Source organism: Myotis yumanensis, unplaced genomic scaffold (assembly GCF_028538775.1).
Source record: "Myotis yumanensis isolate MYYU_CA2020_CCGP unplaced genomic scaffold, mMyoYum1.0.hap1 SCAF_8, whole genome shotgun sequence".
NCBI classification, from domain to species: Eukaryota; Metazoa; Chordata; class Mammalia; order Chiroptera; family Vespertilionidae; genus Myotis; species Myotis yumanensis.
In genome coordinates, this window is record NW_027223759.1 from 48800883 (window position 1) to 48818639 (window position 17757).

Consider the following 17757-nt stretch of genomic DNA (forward strand, 5'->3'; position numbering starts at 1 on the left):
GCGTTCTGCAGCCTAAAAGGGGATCATTGGTGGGCCCTGGCTACCTCTCCAACTGCATCTCCTCTTCCTCACTCATTCCTTCCAGTAGCACTGAGCAGTCCAACATGCCGGGTTCATTCCTTTTGCAGCACCTCTGACTGGAGGATTCTTCCCCACTACTCCAACCCGCTCCTCCTTTCCTATTACCCATTCTCCTCTCTCTCCCTCCTCTTCCCCCCTAGCTCCCCAGTCCTACTAAAATGTAAGTTCCATGAGAAAAGGGGCTTTATTTTATTCACTGCTGTATTCCCAGTCCCTAGGACAGTATCAAAGGCACTAAACAATAATTGAGTAGATAACTGTAATTGAGGCTAAATGTACTGGCTCACAAGTGCAAATATAAGTTGCTTAGTGAAAATAATGCATCCCACTGAAAAAAGTTAAATCACAAACAATACTGTACATTGCTAAAACAGTTTGCTTTTAATGTCTACCCAGATAAACTTTTATATATTCTTTGCTGTTTTTGTGGTATGTACATAATATTTCTGCTAAAAGTAATATGTATTGTATGTGTACACTATCCAAATATCCATTTATCCTGTTAGATATTAGTTTAGTTGAGTTGCATATTTTGCCTGTTTTGGACATCATTTGCTATAAAACAAAATTTGAGTAAAACATGTAAGTAAGAACTTTCTATATACTTCTTCTAATTGTGGAATATCTATTTGAAAAATAAAAATAAAAGCATAATATTAACTTTGCAAAATATGTATTCTGCCCAGGCGGTGTGACTCAGTTGGTTGAGCATCGTCCCTTGCACCAGGAGGTCACCGGCTCAATTCCCAGTCAGGGTACATGCCCAGGTTGTGGGCTCAATCCCCAGCTGATCAATATTTCCCTCTCATCAATGTTTCTATCTCTCTCCGCCTTCCTCTATCTCTAAATTCAATAAAAACATATTTTTTAAATGTATTTTCTAATTAAATTTTTCAAAATTACCTACTTAAATCTTATAAATTATTATCATTTCATCTTTTATTGTTAATAAATCGGGTTCCTGGAATTATAATGTATTTGACAGACATACAAGAATATAGATACTAAATATTTTCTAAGTCATTAGATGACTGAGATTAGGAAACAGCCTCAATAATTTTTAAGACATAGATCAACATAGCTATGTAGTTCTACTAGATCATATAATCATGTGCAATTCTGCCACACACAAAAAATTGTTCATAAATATAAAATAATACCAAAGAATGCGTATACAATTGTAAAGTACACCAACTGTAAGTTTTCATCATTCATGTGTTCATGTATGATCTATTCCTTCATTCTCAGATATTCTGAAATCTTGCTATTTATTTGGGATTTTACAGTATATTAACTTAGTTTTGAACTAACACTGGATATATAAAAAGTAACAGAAAAGAAAGCAATTCAAATGTGAGGAAAGAAAAACTGAATAATAATAATTAATGTCAGATCTCTCCTTTCTGCTCTGGAGCATCTAGCACCAAATATAAGCCATGTTACATTTAATAGTCTTCTTCAATCTGAAGCTATACGAAGTCAGTTTCTTAAAATTACAACATTAATATATTTAGTAAAAAAATAACTGAATGATTGTAATTCATGGTCCCTTGGATGGTAAGCCAGATCGTGCTGGATAAATCACGTTTGCAACTGGTAAATTTGTAGATATAAGTATGAAAATGAGGACTTTAAAATATCTAGGAAACAAGGCTTCAAGTTTGTGTCCCCAGTTCAAACAGGAGTTATTCATTAAGTAACTCAATCATTGAGTTTCTCAATACTGAAATCAGTGCCTTAGATACATTTTATTATTTTTTTAAAATGTTATATAGATGATAACGATCAGCCATTATAAATCTTTGTGATGCCACTGATGGCATAATATAGTTCTTACATCCTATCTGAGTTATAGGGGAAATTAAGTACAGGATGTCAATTTCCCATCAACAACTGAAAAAGGGAAATAAACTATCACTTTAAAGTGAGCCTTAAAGAAAGAAATTTAATAATAGAAATGTATTTAACTCCTCAGTCCCATATCCCCACCCCCAAAAAAGCTTTGGTTAGCAGCCAAATCTCTTTATTTCATTTTACTAGTAAATAGACTACATGGAGGGAATCTAAATAAAAGTGTTTTCAAATTTGATTTTAAAACACCGCTTACTTCACTTCCCAATTTTAAACTGAAAAGTGAAATAACAAAACAGCATAGTAAACTATATGACAGAGAATATGAATAATATAGACAGAAATTATAGCCAATGACTGAGGAAGATGGAACTATTTTCCAGTTATTAAATTATCCTGGGTCTATTCACTTGAAATCTCCTTTCCAGTGATATAGATTATAGATAGATAGATAGATAGATAGATAGGTAGATAGATTTGCTTGTACATGTGTGCATTTGAAATTTCACCGAATTTATTGAGTTAATTCAGCAGATGGGAAAAAGTTGAAAATTCAATCACTCTACACCAAAAGCCAGTAAACAAAAATAGTTCACTTTTTGTTTGAGGCTCTGGTGCTAAAGTCTTGGCTCCATCAAAAACTCATTTTTGAACCTTGGAAATGTTACCTAACATATGTCTTGTTCTCAGTTTTCAAATGTCTATAAAATGAAGATATTAATAATACATCCCTCAATAAGGTTTTGCTAAGTATCACATCATATAATTCCCATAAAATTATTAGCAATGTTATATCTAACACTCCAAAAATTATTTACTGTTATTATTATCAGTGAAAAGTTTAATGAGATAGGAACTATTGTCCATTTACTAAAATGATATTTTAACTTCATTCAAATTTTATGTCAAAATTTACTCCTAATCATGAACTAAAAATTTAACTATAAATGCAATTTTTTTAAATATATTTTTATTGATTTCAGAGAGGAATGAAGAAGGAGAGAAAAATAGAAACACCAATGATGAGAGAGAATCATTGATTGGCTTACCCTGGGGATCGAACCAGCAGCCAGGGAATGTGACCTGATGGGGAATCAAACCGTGACCTCCTCATTCATAGGTTGATGCTCAACTACTGAGCCATGCTAGCTGAGCTATAAATGCAATTTTAAATGAATGTTTTTAGAGTGTGAGAGGCTGTTGACGGTCTTTTTAATGAAGATACAAATTTTTCAACTACCAACTGGTGGTCATGGGAACTTTGGAATAGCTGAGTGAAATATTTGAGTTTGACTAGGAAAAGATAAGGAAAGGCATGATTCTCGCAGTGACATCCCTAAAGCATACCGTGGAGAGAGGAAGAGGCATTTTAGCACTACATAAGCAAAATGGACAGATTCTTTAAACTATGGCCCAGTCTCAGAGGATAGTCCTGGCAGATCATGGACAGGGCATTATCCAAACCAAGTCCTTACACAGCTACACCATTGTCTCCATGGTGACTTCAAAATGATCCTGTCTAATCACTGTCTCAGAAAATAACACCTTCATTGCAGAGAAATTCACAATCAGTTCACTTGACTGGAAAGATAAGCAGACAGAACCTGTAAAACAGTGCTTCAAACATGCGATGACACTGGCTTCAGTCTCTTTGAAATTAACCTGAACTTAATACTTTGAGGATAAAGTGAAAATCAACCGGGCAAAGATAACAAGATAGTCTTTGATATGAAATGCATTTCACTAAAGAGAGATAATGGCATTCATTTTCCAAAGAATTAGTGGGGGAAACACATACTTCACATTGTTCCTTCCTTTTTTACTTCATGTTAGCAAATTAACTCTCATGTTTCTTTAAAAGGGCATTTTTTCTCATTTTATTTCGTTATTTGCTGCTTCTTAAAGGTTAACAACTCTTACAGGCAATCTTATCTAGTGTCTATTCCATAGGGTTAGTATATTTATCAGCCCAACCCCAAACCTTTCGATTTTTGTCATTGGTACTCACTTTCCCTGAGTATATTTTTATAAATATGTAGAATTGAATGAAGAAATGGAAAGCAGTATGACTGAGCTTAGTGTTTTTGAGATACAGAAAGATCATTATGACAGGAACTTAGTGAGCAAAGGGGACAGTGGTAAAAGATTAAGTCAAAGAAGTAGGCAACATGTAAATTTATGATGGTTCAAAATATTAGAATTTGTTCTTCCAAAAGAGAAAGAATATCTATCAAGAGGAATGAGATTAAAAGAAAGTTCAGGATTAAGTGCTATATAGAAGAGTGAGAGAACACTTTTGAAGCCATTGTGCACTGCACTGCAAACTCTAGGACGAACTCACCTATACAAAAAGGGATGAAAAATCTCACATCACTAAAGAGCAGCAAAGAAGTTAGAACCACCGAAATCTATTACTTATATTCAGTCCAAAATATTAAATACAAAAAAGGAAAATATAGTTGTGTTTTTTCATTTAAAAAAATTTAAATACCATTTTAAAAAACTAGAGATAAAAAGATAGGGAAGGAATCACCTATTTTCCCACCATTTTACAACACACTTATAACTTCACTGTTCATATGTGTAGGTTTTGCCTAGCTATAGTAGGGCTTGTATATAATTTTGTACCATGTTTCCCCAAGAGGCATTATAGCTTAAATATCTTTATTTTATTATAATCCTCACATTTACTTTTTAAAAATGTTTTTATTGATTTTAGAGAGAGAGAAAGGGAAAGGGATAGAGATAGAAACATAAATAAGAGAGAAACATCAATCAGCTGCCTTCTGCACACCCCTTACTAGGGATTGAGCCTGTAACTCAGGCATGTGCCCTGATCTGGAATCCAATTGGTGACCTCCTGGTTCATGGGTCAATATTCAACCACTGAGCCACACCAACCAGGCCCTCATATTTAATTTTAGTGGTTGTGTATTATCCTCAAATGTATGTGTCTAAGAGACACTGATGGCCAACCTTTTGAGCTCAGCATGTCAGCATTTTGAAAAACCCTAACTTAACTCTGGTGCCATGTCACATATAGAAATTTTTTGATCTTTGCAACCATAGTAAAACAAAGATTTATATTTTTGATATTTATTTTATATATTTAAATGCCATTTAACAAAGAAAAATCAACCAAAAAAATGAGTTTGCGTGTCACCTCTGACATGCGTGTCATAGGTTCGCCATCACTGGTCTAAGAGTATTACTAACCATTAGAGTTGCTTCTGATTTTTTTATTACACATAAAGGCCAATATCTTTAAACATATGACCTTTTCCATATTTTTGTACTATTTCCTTAGGATACATTCCCAGAAGGAATATTAATGGACCAGACAGTGTGGATATTTTTATAGTTTCTCCCTATATACTGCCAAATTGCTTTTCACTAGGGCTGTGCCAATTTTAATTGCGACAAACAGTTTCTGAAAGTTCCACATTCACTGCATCCTTGCCAACATGGGACATGATTATTTTTAATATTGTCATTTAGTAGGTGGATAACAAGTCCTCATATTGTTCATATAATTTTTAGTCTAGTAGACCAGAGAATAGGAAAGGAGAATATCTGAAAGTAAGGAACAATTTCACAAAAGTTCCTATTCTAGTGGCTATCTTTGTGGTCAAAAAGGTTAAGTAGAAGATGGAAAATGACCAAATAAGTTGAGTTCGCAATAAATTTATACACACAAAGTATGCTGATAGATAAGTGTGAACCTGGGCAGGGGTCTCCAGGGAAAAGTCACAAATCCAAGCCTAATTCCAGTGCAACTCAGCACTATTAATCATTCAACTGAAGACAAGGAAAGCAAGATACTCAAATGTGAAAATAAACAAATACACATACACTTTCAGTGTACTCCAGCAACTCTACTTCTAGGTCCTACAGATTCTTGCACAAATAAAATAATGTGTAACAGAACAGTCATGACAACATTGGCTGTGATAGTCTATTGAAAAATCTATAATAATAAAAGCATAATATGCTAATTAGACCGGACGTCCTTCCGGACAACCTTCCAGATGAAGCCAGGGCTGGAAGGGAACGGGTTCCAGGTGCCAGAGGCAAGAATTTCGTGCATTAGGCCTCTAGTATATTTTTAACTGTCCATCAAAAGGGGCTGTCAAGTAAGAAGTTATGGTACTTTCAACAAATGTAATACCATGGAATTGTAAAAATGAATGAGGGCAATCTTTATGTATCAACTCTGACAGTCCTCCAAGACTGCTGGGTTTTAAAAAGAGTAAGAGAAACATGTATATAAAATATTACCATTTGTAATTCCATGCTTCTATGTCTACTGAATCTATTTTGTTCATCAGTTTATTTTGTTCATTAGAGTCCACATATGAATGAGATCATGTGATACTTATCTTTCTCTGACTGGCTTATTTCTATTAGCATAATACTCAGAGGAAAGGCGGGGGTTGGGGGGGAGTGATTAACCAGGATACTTGTATGCATATGTGCATAGCCCATGGACACAGACAATAGTGTGGTGAAGGACTGGGAGGTGCGGGTACAGGGTGGAGGAGGATAATAGGGAAAAAGACAACAACAAAGGGGACATCTGTAATACTTTAAACAATAAAGATAAATTTAAAAATAAATAAAATTTAAAAATTACCATTTGTATAAAAATTTGAGACAAAGAGAAATAGAAGTTTAAAAGTTTAGTGCATTGACTTTCTGTCAGATTGCCCCAGGAGCTACAAGAAGGCAATGGTTTTTAGAGGGAACCAATGATCAACCAATTTTCTTTCTCCTCTTCCGCTCTTTTCTAATAAATGCATTATTCTTCAAATATAATTCATGAGATCTTGAAAATCATTCCTGTACAAAGGTCAGTCAATATGCCAGAGTAAACGGCTCTCAAAAATGTGTTACAATAACAATGCATTTATGCTTTCAGGAAAATTCCACCCATTCCTATATCCAGATCACTTTGCTCTTTGCAAGTTATTTCTGAGCTGTAAGTATGAACCAAGAGGAAAAAATAATCAAAACATTCAGCTATATTTGCTTTTTGATTTACATAAGGAAGCATGATTTTCTGCTTTATTACAATCACATTTAGAGAATCTTTCATTTGGTTTAATAAATAACTGGGCCAGACTATAGTTTATCTTCTTAAGATATAATAACTCATGTTGTCTCAATTTCATCTTGAGCTAATGAGAATTAGCAGGGTAACTGATGAGATACACATATATATCAATACATGTAATTATTTTTATTCTTTTTTATGCCAACAATAATCCTTTAGTTGAACCATGAAATTCAAATACATTTTAAATTCTATTACATTGAAATAAAGATTTTAAAAACAAAATCCAAAATGACTCCTGAAAAGTACTCTAAGTAGGAAACTGGCCAAATTTTGCTTGATATGTAGTAACTTAATGTGGAAAAAGAAATATTGTAGTTAGCTTCTTCCAAAATTAAGTATATCAGTCCAATGTTTTGCTTCCAATACAGTTTTCTGCATACCAAAGGCACTATCATTTATCCAATTACTAGTGGTCTGGTGCACAGATTCGTGCACATTGAAAGGAAATTAATTAGAAAAAATATTTTAATATCACTATTCACCCTTTCTCTATAATAGAAGTATCAACCAAATTCATGATCAACAATGACAGATCTAAACACACACATGCAATTGACACCAGTGAGAGCTTTATATGTAGCACACAAGCTTGAGTCAACGTTTATTTTTAAATTGCCAGTGCACATCATATGTACTGGCCAGCTGGTCAGACAGTCAGATGGATGTTCAGTCAGCCTTTTATATATATATAGAAGATTATTTTGTTTGTTTTAGTATAGAATTTTATATGATTGTAGTAGTACTGGTTCCTAGCAAAAACTATTTTATATACTTAAAAAATAAAATCTCCATAATCCTACTATCTTCCCTTAAATGTTACTATTTTATCAAAGCCTTTTCTACATGTGAATGTAAGTTCCTCCCTCATATTAAATCTTATGTTCTGCTTTATTCACTATTATTTCATTCACTATTATTTCACTATTATTTTATAAGGTTATTACCAACCTTTCAAAATCATGGTTCTATAGTATATATCATAATGTAATTATTTCCCTATTATTGGCCAAATAGATTATTTTTACTATCAAGCTACTATAAATGACATTTTAATAAAACTGTGTACATTTCTGATTAATTACATGGAATTAATTTCTAGAAGTGGTGTTACTGAAACAAAGGGAACACTCCTAAGACAGTGGATATATGCTGTTTTCACCTGTCCAGCATCCATTTTCCCTTCTGCTCGTAACAGTCCTGGATTTTCCTTTGAATATGGTCTTAGTAGGAGTGGCACTCAAGGTGTCACGGTGACCCACTGAGTAAAAGCACATGCATGACACCTGAGTAGCTTAGTCATAGTTCCCAGTATAGAAATTTGGGTCTGGAACCAATCGGCATATGGACAGAAAGGGACCAATGTTGATTCATCCCAGTGATGGCACCTGGCAAAAACTTAATCAATTTCTCCCATGATCTCTGTAGCTATTCTGTTTCCTCTCCTTTTCTTTTGATTCTGTAAGCTGCAAATACCTCCCTTTTGTTGCTTAAGTTAGTCATAATTAATTAACAAAAGAATTCTGTAAACAGCAATGAACAGCCTTTTCAGAAGTTTAGAAGAATCTGTAGTTCACATCATCAGCTCCATCAATTTTTGTAAATGAATCAACCTTCATTTATAATCTTTGTTATTTTGATAAACTCAAAAATGCTTAAACATTTTTTCCTTTATTCTTTATCATTAATTTAAAATTTTAGATGCTTATTGGCCTTATATAGTTTTCATTTTCGTTGATTTTCCATTTATTTCTTCATCTATTTTCCTGCTGGTACACTTATAATTTTCTAGTAGCTAAATAAAGCCTACGGCATCCCAAATACTTTCAAGAAACTAGAGACAAGATGATGAATATGAGTTTCTCTCTTCAAGAAATTTCCAGTCTAGTGAAGGAGATAAATAAGCTGAGAATCAAAATATGTTGAGATAAGTCCTATAATAGGAGAAAACAATGATAGGCTTTTGTAAGAGTAATAAACTTATTAGTAATTTGTGTTGAAATTATTTCCACAATCTACTTATGACATTTTTTACTGAAAATGAAATTGTTTATGTAAAATTTTTATATTTTTCCCATTATGTTTGTGTTTAGAAAGTCTCTATTTTCTTCTAACTTGACTTAGAGTTTCTTTATATCAATTCTTTGCTTTATCTGACATTTAATTTGGAATGCAATGTGAGCTAGGGAGTGCATATTTTTCACAATTACTTAACTTTCCCAGCAATATATATCAAATTTTAAAGATGTCCCACATATGTGTGATTATTGTATATTATGCTTTATTTTCAAATACTTTCAAGTTTGGATGTGAGGTTCTTTTACTTTCTTATGCATGTTTATCTGCATGTTAATATACTGTATTGATTATAGCCACTTGTAATATTTTTAACAATTGACAATGCAACTTTCTCTCAATGCTTTTTTTCTTTAAAAAATTTAGCTCTTATTACCTTTTTGCTATTTCATATGAACTTTAGAATCTCTAAATTTTACAACTTTGGAATTTAATGTGGATTATCTATACATATGTATCTTTACACACTGAGTGGCCAGTGCTAGAGGGCCAGACCATTATAAACAGGGAAGCAGGTTGTTTACCACGACAGTAGAAGTGGCTAGATTATTATGACCACCCCATCAGTACTTCCTTGGGCCACATTTGCCTTCAATACTGTGGCGATTCTTCTTGGCATTGACTCCACAAGATGTTGAAAGGTGATGCAAGGAATCTGACACCATGCCTGATGAATAGCACTGTCCAGTTCTGTGAGATTTGATGGTTGTGGAACCAGCTGCCTGATGGCTCTTTTAACTTCATCCCACAAATGCTCAATTGGATTGAGATCTGGTGATTGTGGGGGCCACCTAAGCAAGGTAAAGTCTCCCTCATGTTCTTGAAACCACTCCTACACAATACAAGCACCATGGCATGGTGCATTGTCTTGTTGGTAGAAGCCATCTCCTTTGGGATATGCCATCAACATGATAGGATGAACTTGATCAGCAACGATACTTAGGCATGTTGTGCTATTGAGATGTTGTTCCACACGAATTAAAGGAAAATCATGCCAGGAAAACATGCCCCAAACCATAACACTGCCCCCGCCAGCTTGAAGGGTTGTACTCATGCACGTGGGGTGCATGCTTTCATGCTGTTTCCACCAAATTCTCACTCTGCCATCTGCATGATGCAACTGGAAACGTGATTCATCGGACCACATGACTTTTTTCCAATGCTCGACTGTCCAATCCTTGTGTTTCTGTGCAAATTGGAGACGTTTTATCTTGGTAACTGCAGACTGCAAAGGTGTTCAAACAGGCTTTCGGCTTCCATATCCCATACGATGCAGTGTACGGCTAATTTGCCTACAAACGTCAGGTGGTCATAATAATCTGGCCACTCATAATAATATATATCCCACGTTCAAAGGCTGTTAAATCGCATTGTTTACTCATATCTTCAGAAAAAAATCACTTCCGTCGTGGTAAACAACCTGCTTCCCTATTTATAATGGTCTGGCCCTCTAGCAACTTCAGCGCAAAATTATAGATAATTTGCCTACAAACATCAGGTGGTCATAATAATCTGGCCACTCAGTGTATATTGTATGTGTGTATACACATATATGTACACATTCAGTGTTTCTATTTTGGAAATTTCTCTACTTTTTTACATTTACTGCAAATATCTGTTAGTAAAGCTTGAGTAATATCATTTTGATTCTTGGCTTATAATTACAACAGGTCAGAAGAAAATTTCAGTCAGCATTGAAATAAGTCCTTATAACATTTAAAATATAAAGTTGAAATAAATATACATATGTATTTATATATGTATATGTCCATATACATGTAGACATACAGAGGTTGGTAGGTAGGTAGGTAGCTAGGTAGATAGACAGATAGATAAAGAGAGAGAGAAGATTACACACAGTTGAAGAAGAGACCAACAAAGAGGGGGGAAATGACTATTTTTGGCTGCCATGAAGAAATTTCAGGATCATCCTATTTGGTACTTTAGACAGCAAGATTAGAAACTGAAGATTATCTTTCTTATGCATGTTTATCTTTATCTCTTTGAATAAATAGAATTAGGACAAAATTATCACTAAAATATCATTGCAATCCATTACCTGTTAGTTTTTGCTTATAAAATATAGCACCTCTCATGTCTGAAATTAGATAGCTGTATTCATTCCAAGAAATCAACATGTATTACTTATATTCAAATCATCTAACTCCTCAAAAATTAGAATTTAAGAAATCAGAGATTCTATCATAATTTTATAGCCATAGGAGCTAAGGCAGTGATGGGCTATGGTGGGAACTCACCGGCACTCTGACTGGTGAGAAATCTATCCGTTCATATGCCCTATTCACAAAGCCATGGTGCACCTGTGTGCACTTACGGCAATTCTTCTTGTATAGCAGCATTTAAATTTGCTACTGATTGTATACAACCAACTTCTACCCCTGGCAATTCTCAGACTGAGTGCAAGGGCCATGGGGAAGTCACCCGCAAAGTGTGGAACCGACTCAGCCTTGATGTCATCTGTATATGTCATGAAAACATTTCACAGGCAAAGACCAAAACTGTGCTAATTGTAGTAACTCATAACCAAGTGCTGTTTGTCGGTCATAAACCATTTCTTCAGTTGCAAATTTACATTTTAGGGTAATGAAGTGACTCTTCAAACGACTGTGGTGTTGTTTCCAAAGGGAATCCAACAAAAGTAGTTTTGTTTTGTTTTGTTTCCTTGAGCAATGAGAGAGGTACTAGTTCTTTAAATTCCTTTCCCTATCAATGCAGTCTCCCTCTGCGCATTTTTTTGTTGTTGTTTCATTTTGGTTTTGTTTTAAGCTAACTTAGAGCTGTAGCTCTTCAACTTTTTATACAATTTTTCCTCTAAACCTCAAAGACCCCTGGAAATAAGAAATCCTGTTTTAGAGACACTAGTGAATATTTAAAAGAAATTCTATGGACATCGTGACTTAGTACAAATATATTATATACAAACTTATCTCTAGCCCTATAAATCTTAGATGACATCTCTAAATGCATCTCAATTTATCATTTTCTTGATCTAACCATAATATTAATACAATGAAATATTATGTTAAATATTAAAATAGGTACATGTACAAATTAGTAGATACAGTCATTTCTTCTTACATTTTTATTTTATAAAATGCATAGCTGTTTTATGGGGCTAACTTATATACTACAGAGGTAGATAACAATGTTTCTAGACCTGGCTCTCCTTTCAACTGGCTTTGCATAATTAATATCAACTTCCTGAAATGAAATTCTTCCTTTTACAAATAGACTGGACAAATGACCTGGGTTCTTCTCAGCTCCAAATATCTGATTCCTGCTTACCTCTCATAACTAGCCCTAGCTGGTTTGGCTCAATGGATAGTGTGTTGGTCTGGGGACTAAAGGGTCCTGGGTTTGATTTGTCAAGGGCACATGCCTGGGTTGCAGGCTCAGTGTCCAGTAGGGGGCATACAGGAGGCAGCTGATCAATGATTCTCATCATTGGTGTTTCAATCTCTTTCTCCCTCTTCCTTCCTTTCTGAAATCAATAAAAAAAAAATATTTAAAAAAAGTTTCATAACCAGCCAGAGTTGATTTTGTGTACTGGATATGGTTAACAGTGGTTAACTTGCTTTTGAAAAACACTGTTATCCTAAAGTTTTGTATTTGGAGTAGAAAAGAGAAAAACCAGGCAGACAAAGGTTAAGGCTTAAGTGGGTGGAATATGCATTCTTGAATATGGATAAATAAAACATTGAGATGGCATTACCAGAGGCCTTTCCCATCTCCTAAAACTGTAATGTATAATAGCAATCTTGAAGATTTTTCTTGAATGATGGAAATCCATTCAGAAATGACTATTAACATTGTGTGCCTGCACTAACATCTTGTCATAAGAGAATTTGTGACTAAGTTGGCATTAATGCATTATGTGGTATGGCTTTTTGGGAGTACAATTTCAGCTTTCGTCAAATATGAAAATGTATTTCACAAACCAATTTCTGAAAGTCAAGCTAGGTTCCATTCCTCACATGAGGGTAAAAAAATAGCAATTCTTTTGAGATGTAAGCCAAAGACCCTAAAGAAAATAATGAAATGGGAAGCACAGAGAATGAAACTGGAATCATAATTGCACTCTGTTTTATGCATAAGAGAATAGAACCTGGGAAAATATCACAAGTTTTCATCCACCATTGGGCTGACTGGCTAGCCAAGTAGATTTTTAAATAAATACATACATTTTGAAATTTTGGAACTGTTTTGGCATCATTTTATTAGAAGATCATATCTGAAAACTTTAGAGAAATTATACTTTGGATTCTAGAGTTTCTGATCAGCTTTCACAGAGGTACATGAACATGTTTCTCTAGATGTGAAACAAGCAGAATATTTCTCATTTAAGTTATGTTTTCCCTTCCTTATTACTCCTAATTCATTCACCCCATTTAAATGAGGTTATGTAGATTTAACCTCAGATCGTCATAAATGCCTTTTAAAATGCTGTTAATTTGAAACAAGTGCATCGAAGTATAAATGTTTTCCATTTTGGTTCCTCTGAAAAATATAATTTAATTTTAAAGATATTTTTAAAGGGCAATATACTGTCACTTCATTACTTAATCATCTTTGAATCCCTCCCTTGCCTTTAGCTCTCATCATATGCAGTGTTATTGTTTGGATCTATAGCTTCAGGACTAACACATATTAGATTATCACCATGATTACCTTCCATTCTTAATTTGAGTATATTTGTGTGGGTGTGGGTAGGTGTATATTAATTGGAGAGAAAATGAGATGGAAAGGGACCATGGAATGGGGTGGTGGTGATTAAAAAAAAAAAAAAAACAGGTTAGTAGGAGATACATATTCTAGACAATTTCTTCACTTATTATGCTTTTTATTTATGATATGTTCCACCCCCATAAAATATAAGCTTTATGAGGGTGGGGACTTTGTCTGATTTATTCTCTGATATAGTCAAAGCAACTAGAACAGCCTCTTTCACATAATAGGAAGAAAGTACAATTTGTTAAATTTTACTTGAATAAGCCATTATTATTTAGTAGTAGATTGATTAAGATGAGTACATTCATCATTCAAGGTGGGTTGGTGAATTTGTTTCAAATGCAAGGTGGTTACATTACTTTCTGACAGCATTTCATGCATGCATGAGTGCGCAGGTGCCAGAGAAAGAGGCGGGGGGGGGGGGGGGGGGACAGAGAGAGAGAGAATGGGAATGAATTTCTGAGTTATTGAGGTGGTTGGGGTTTTTAATTCCCCTAAATGTGTTAGTTTTCACACACACACACACACACACACACACACAATTAATTCATCATTAATTAAATGAAAATAAATAACTATCAAGTAAGATTAAATAAAACTCACCACCTTACTTAACAATGTAAAAATCCGGATCATGCCTACTTGACAAAATAAATGTTTTATTTAATAAAATCATGGTATATGTTATATTGCTATTTGCAGTAAATGTGATTTTTTTTAAAAAGTCATGCTGTATTGAAATTAAAATCTGGTATAGGTCCAAAAGTGAATTCAGTGGCCTAGAGTCTTGACAAGTTGACATTCACTTGAGTTACTAAAATCCATCTAGAAAATATGGCAGTCCGAGCTCATGGGCTGCCCTGCAGCAAAACAAGTCAAAACTGAAGTGAATTTGCAGAACTGGCAGAACTTGAATTGCTTTCATAAACTGAGTGGCTGGCTAGCACTTCTATTACTCGCCTAAGACTGTGCCCACCAACCCCCCATACGCACATCCACTCTGCATCTTTTCCCCATTTAGTCAAACGTAGACCCGGCTGCTCTATAGTATTGATGCTCACCTACACATTTCTCTGCACTTGATTCCATTTCGTCCCGGTGGTTTTGAATATATATTTAATTATCTGGGGGAAAAATTCCCAACATAAAAGTAGCCCCTCCAAAAAAATCTATAAATGAGTAAAAAGACTCTGTTTCTGTTTAAAGACTTGTGGCTCACCTCAATACATAATGCAGTGGATTTACAAGATTGTTACTTAATAGCAATGTGAAAAACCACACTCTTAGCCGGGCAGTTAAAAATTTCTCCTTAAAAGTTCCACTTTTATGATTGGCTGTTACTGGTAACTTGGTGTGAACTTAAACGTATTTTAAAGTGATTGGTTAATAATGCATAACACATTTTAATCCTATATCCCCTTATTAATCCATTGGGGAAAACAGTTTTTTACTGGCTCATAGCATTGCGTAAGTGAAACACAAAACTAAAAACTGCTTGATGTGTTTAACAATCTTAATAAAGTCCTGAAAGTCACAACTAAATTATTGCAACATTAAAATAGCCACCTGGCAGCAGGTAGACTTTGTATGGGAATGTTAACAACCATTGTGTGTGTGTGTGTGTGTGTGTGTGTGTGTGTATGAGAGAGAGAGAGAGAGAGAGAGAGAGAGAGAGAGAGAGAGAGAGAAAGGGGGGGGAGGAGAGGAAAAGGAGATAGAGAGAATGCGAATGCGTTTCAGAGAACTGGACTTTTAAACCAGATGTGATGACTGCTAAGAATATATTTACTACCAATTTTCTACTAACCCAACTGCAATGTACAAGTGTTCAACTAAAATAGTGCTAAACACTCCATTTACAGTTCACGAATTAAGTGATGAAAAGAATGTTCAACTATATTCAGACACAAAACTAACATCACTGCTAGTTTACCAGTAAGTCATTCATCTGCTTCGGAATAATGTACATTACTAAATTGGGAGAAAATGGAAACTTCACAATAAAAAAAAATTGTTTAAACTGTCTGAAAGTGCTGACGTTTTGGACAGCTCCCTTTTGATTTTTCTACAGTATTTCTATTAAGTGTCTTACTTTGGTTTTTTTCTGCTTTACCAAATCAGAAATGAGCTTCACCAAAGCAGTTTGGTTTGGGTTTGATTTTCCTTGTGTTGTGTTTTGGGTCACAATATTCCTCCGGTGAAAGAGATTAAGGAGCTACATAACAGGTAAAGTGCTCCCTGTACTGAGCCCATTTTTATTTTCCCGAAGATCCTAGCTGGCAAGCAGGGAGCGGCCCTCTCCAGGTCCATGCCCCACTGCAATCCCATCGCCTCTGTCACGGACCTCGGCCTCCCCGCTCTCGGCCAGGTGGGAGTAGGGGCAGTTCCTTAATGCCTAGGATTTCAAGAACTTTCCCAGGCAGAGACTCCCAAGGAGACAATGGCCACCAACAAAACAACCACCAAGAGTAAGTCTGTGTGTCTTGAAGAGGGACCCAGAAACCACTGCACTGAGCTAAGCATATTCGGGCATAGCCTGGCCACACCATCATTTGTAGCAGCGCGTAAAATCCACCTTCTGCGGAAAGGCTCGCAGCACCGTGGGACTCCCCATGGCTTTACAAAATGATTTCATATCAAATAAAAACAGTGCAGGCACCGGAGAAAGACGGGCACGAAAACCTGGTTACATCTGGCGGTCACCTGCTCTAGGTCCGGAGGTCCAGACTCGCTTGGGCCGGAACTTTCTCGCAGGGCGGAGCCCGGGGGCAGTTCGCAGCTGCCCGGGGAACACCGAGCGGGATTCGACCCCGGGGAAGTGGCTGCACCTGGACGCGCACGCGAGGCCCGCCCCGCTCCGGTGGCGCAGTCGGTCCCGGACACCCGCGCCCCGCGCCGGGGCGGGCCACCAGCCGCTCAGCTCGCCCCTCAAAGTGGGACTCTCTCCATCCCCAAAACCTCGCTCCCGAAAAGTGCAGTGAGCTTCCCAGTAGGGGCCTCGGACACAAAAAGTCGCCGCCCCCCACGCCGAGTTCCACTCCCCTCCTCTGCCCTCCTTCCCTTCAGCGAGGCTGTTACTTTCCCCTCCCTGATCATCCCCCCCGAAGCCCCCCGCGCAAAGTGGGACTTTGGGGAGCCGCGCTGAACGCGCCCGTCCCTGACGCGCTGGATCCCTGTTTTCACGAAGGCAATAAAGTTCAATCTGCCCAGCTCGTTAGGAGCCGCGGCGGACTTTCCCGAGCGCCGCGTGCGCTCTCCCTCCCGCTGACCCGGAGCACGCGATCCACTCCGTCCCAGCCCGGATCCCTGAAGGACGTCGGCTCACGCGACGGGCACCCCACCGCGGCCCCTGCAAAGTGCCCCGAACCGCGTGCCCCCACAGGCATCCGCACACACCATGTCAGCCCCGCGCGACCAAAGTGTCGGCGAGGAGGGGAGGATTCGGGGGCAGGAGTGGCACCGGCGCGGACCTCAGCCTCGCCGTGCGCCCGGACTCGCAGTCCGAGTCCCCAACACCCTGGTCAGGATGCCCCGGGCACCACGAGCCTCCTCGCCGCCGAAGAGAACACCGGGGGCCGCACGGGCGCAGCCGGGCCGAACCTTACCCGTGGGGCGCGTGGTCTCCCGCCGCTCGGCTGGCCCGCGGGCCACGGGGAGGCTGCAGCTGGGGTCCCGGGGATGCTGCTGCTCCGCTGCCGCTGCCCGGATGCCCGGCGCCAGCATCACTTCGCCGCCGCCTCCGCCTCCTTGTGCTCTGTTCTCTCGGCCGCCCCTCCCCGGCAGCCGCCTGCACGACCGGCGGCGCGGGCGGCGCGGCGGGGTGGGCAGCGGCGGCGCAAGCTCGTCCAGCGGCACCAGCCGGAGCGGCGGCGGCAGCCGGAGCACCG

The 17757-nt window shown here is 37.5% G+C and overlaps 1 protein-coding gene across 1 annotated transcript in view; it reads right to left on the reverse strand.

Moving 5' to 3' along the window:
- Positions 1-17529, reverse strand: part of B3GALT1 (beta-1,3-galactosyltransferase 1) — a 500198-nt gene extending 482669 nt beyond the window's left edge. The window contains exon 1 of the mRNA XM_070422813.1: positions 17476-17529. The gene's annotated coding sequence lies outside the window, so the exon portion shown is untranslated. The remainder of the gene's footprint in view (positions 1-17475) is intronic.
- Between the last annotated feature and the right edge of the window lie 228 nt (positions 17530-17757).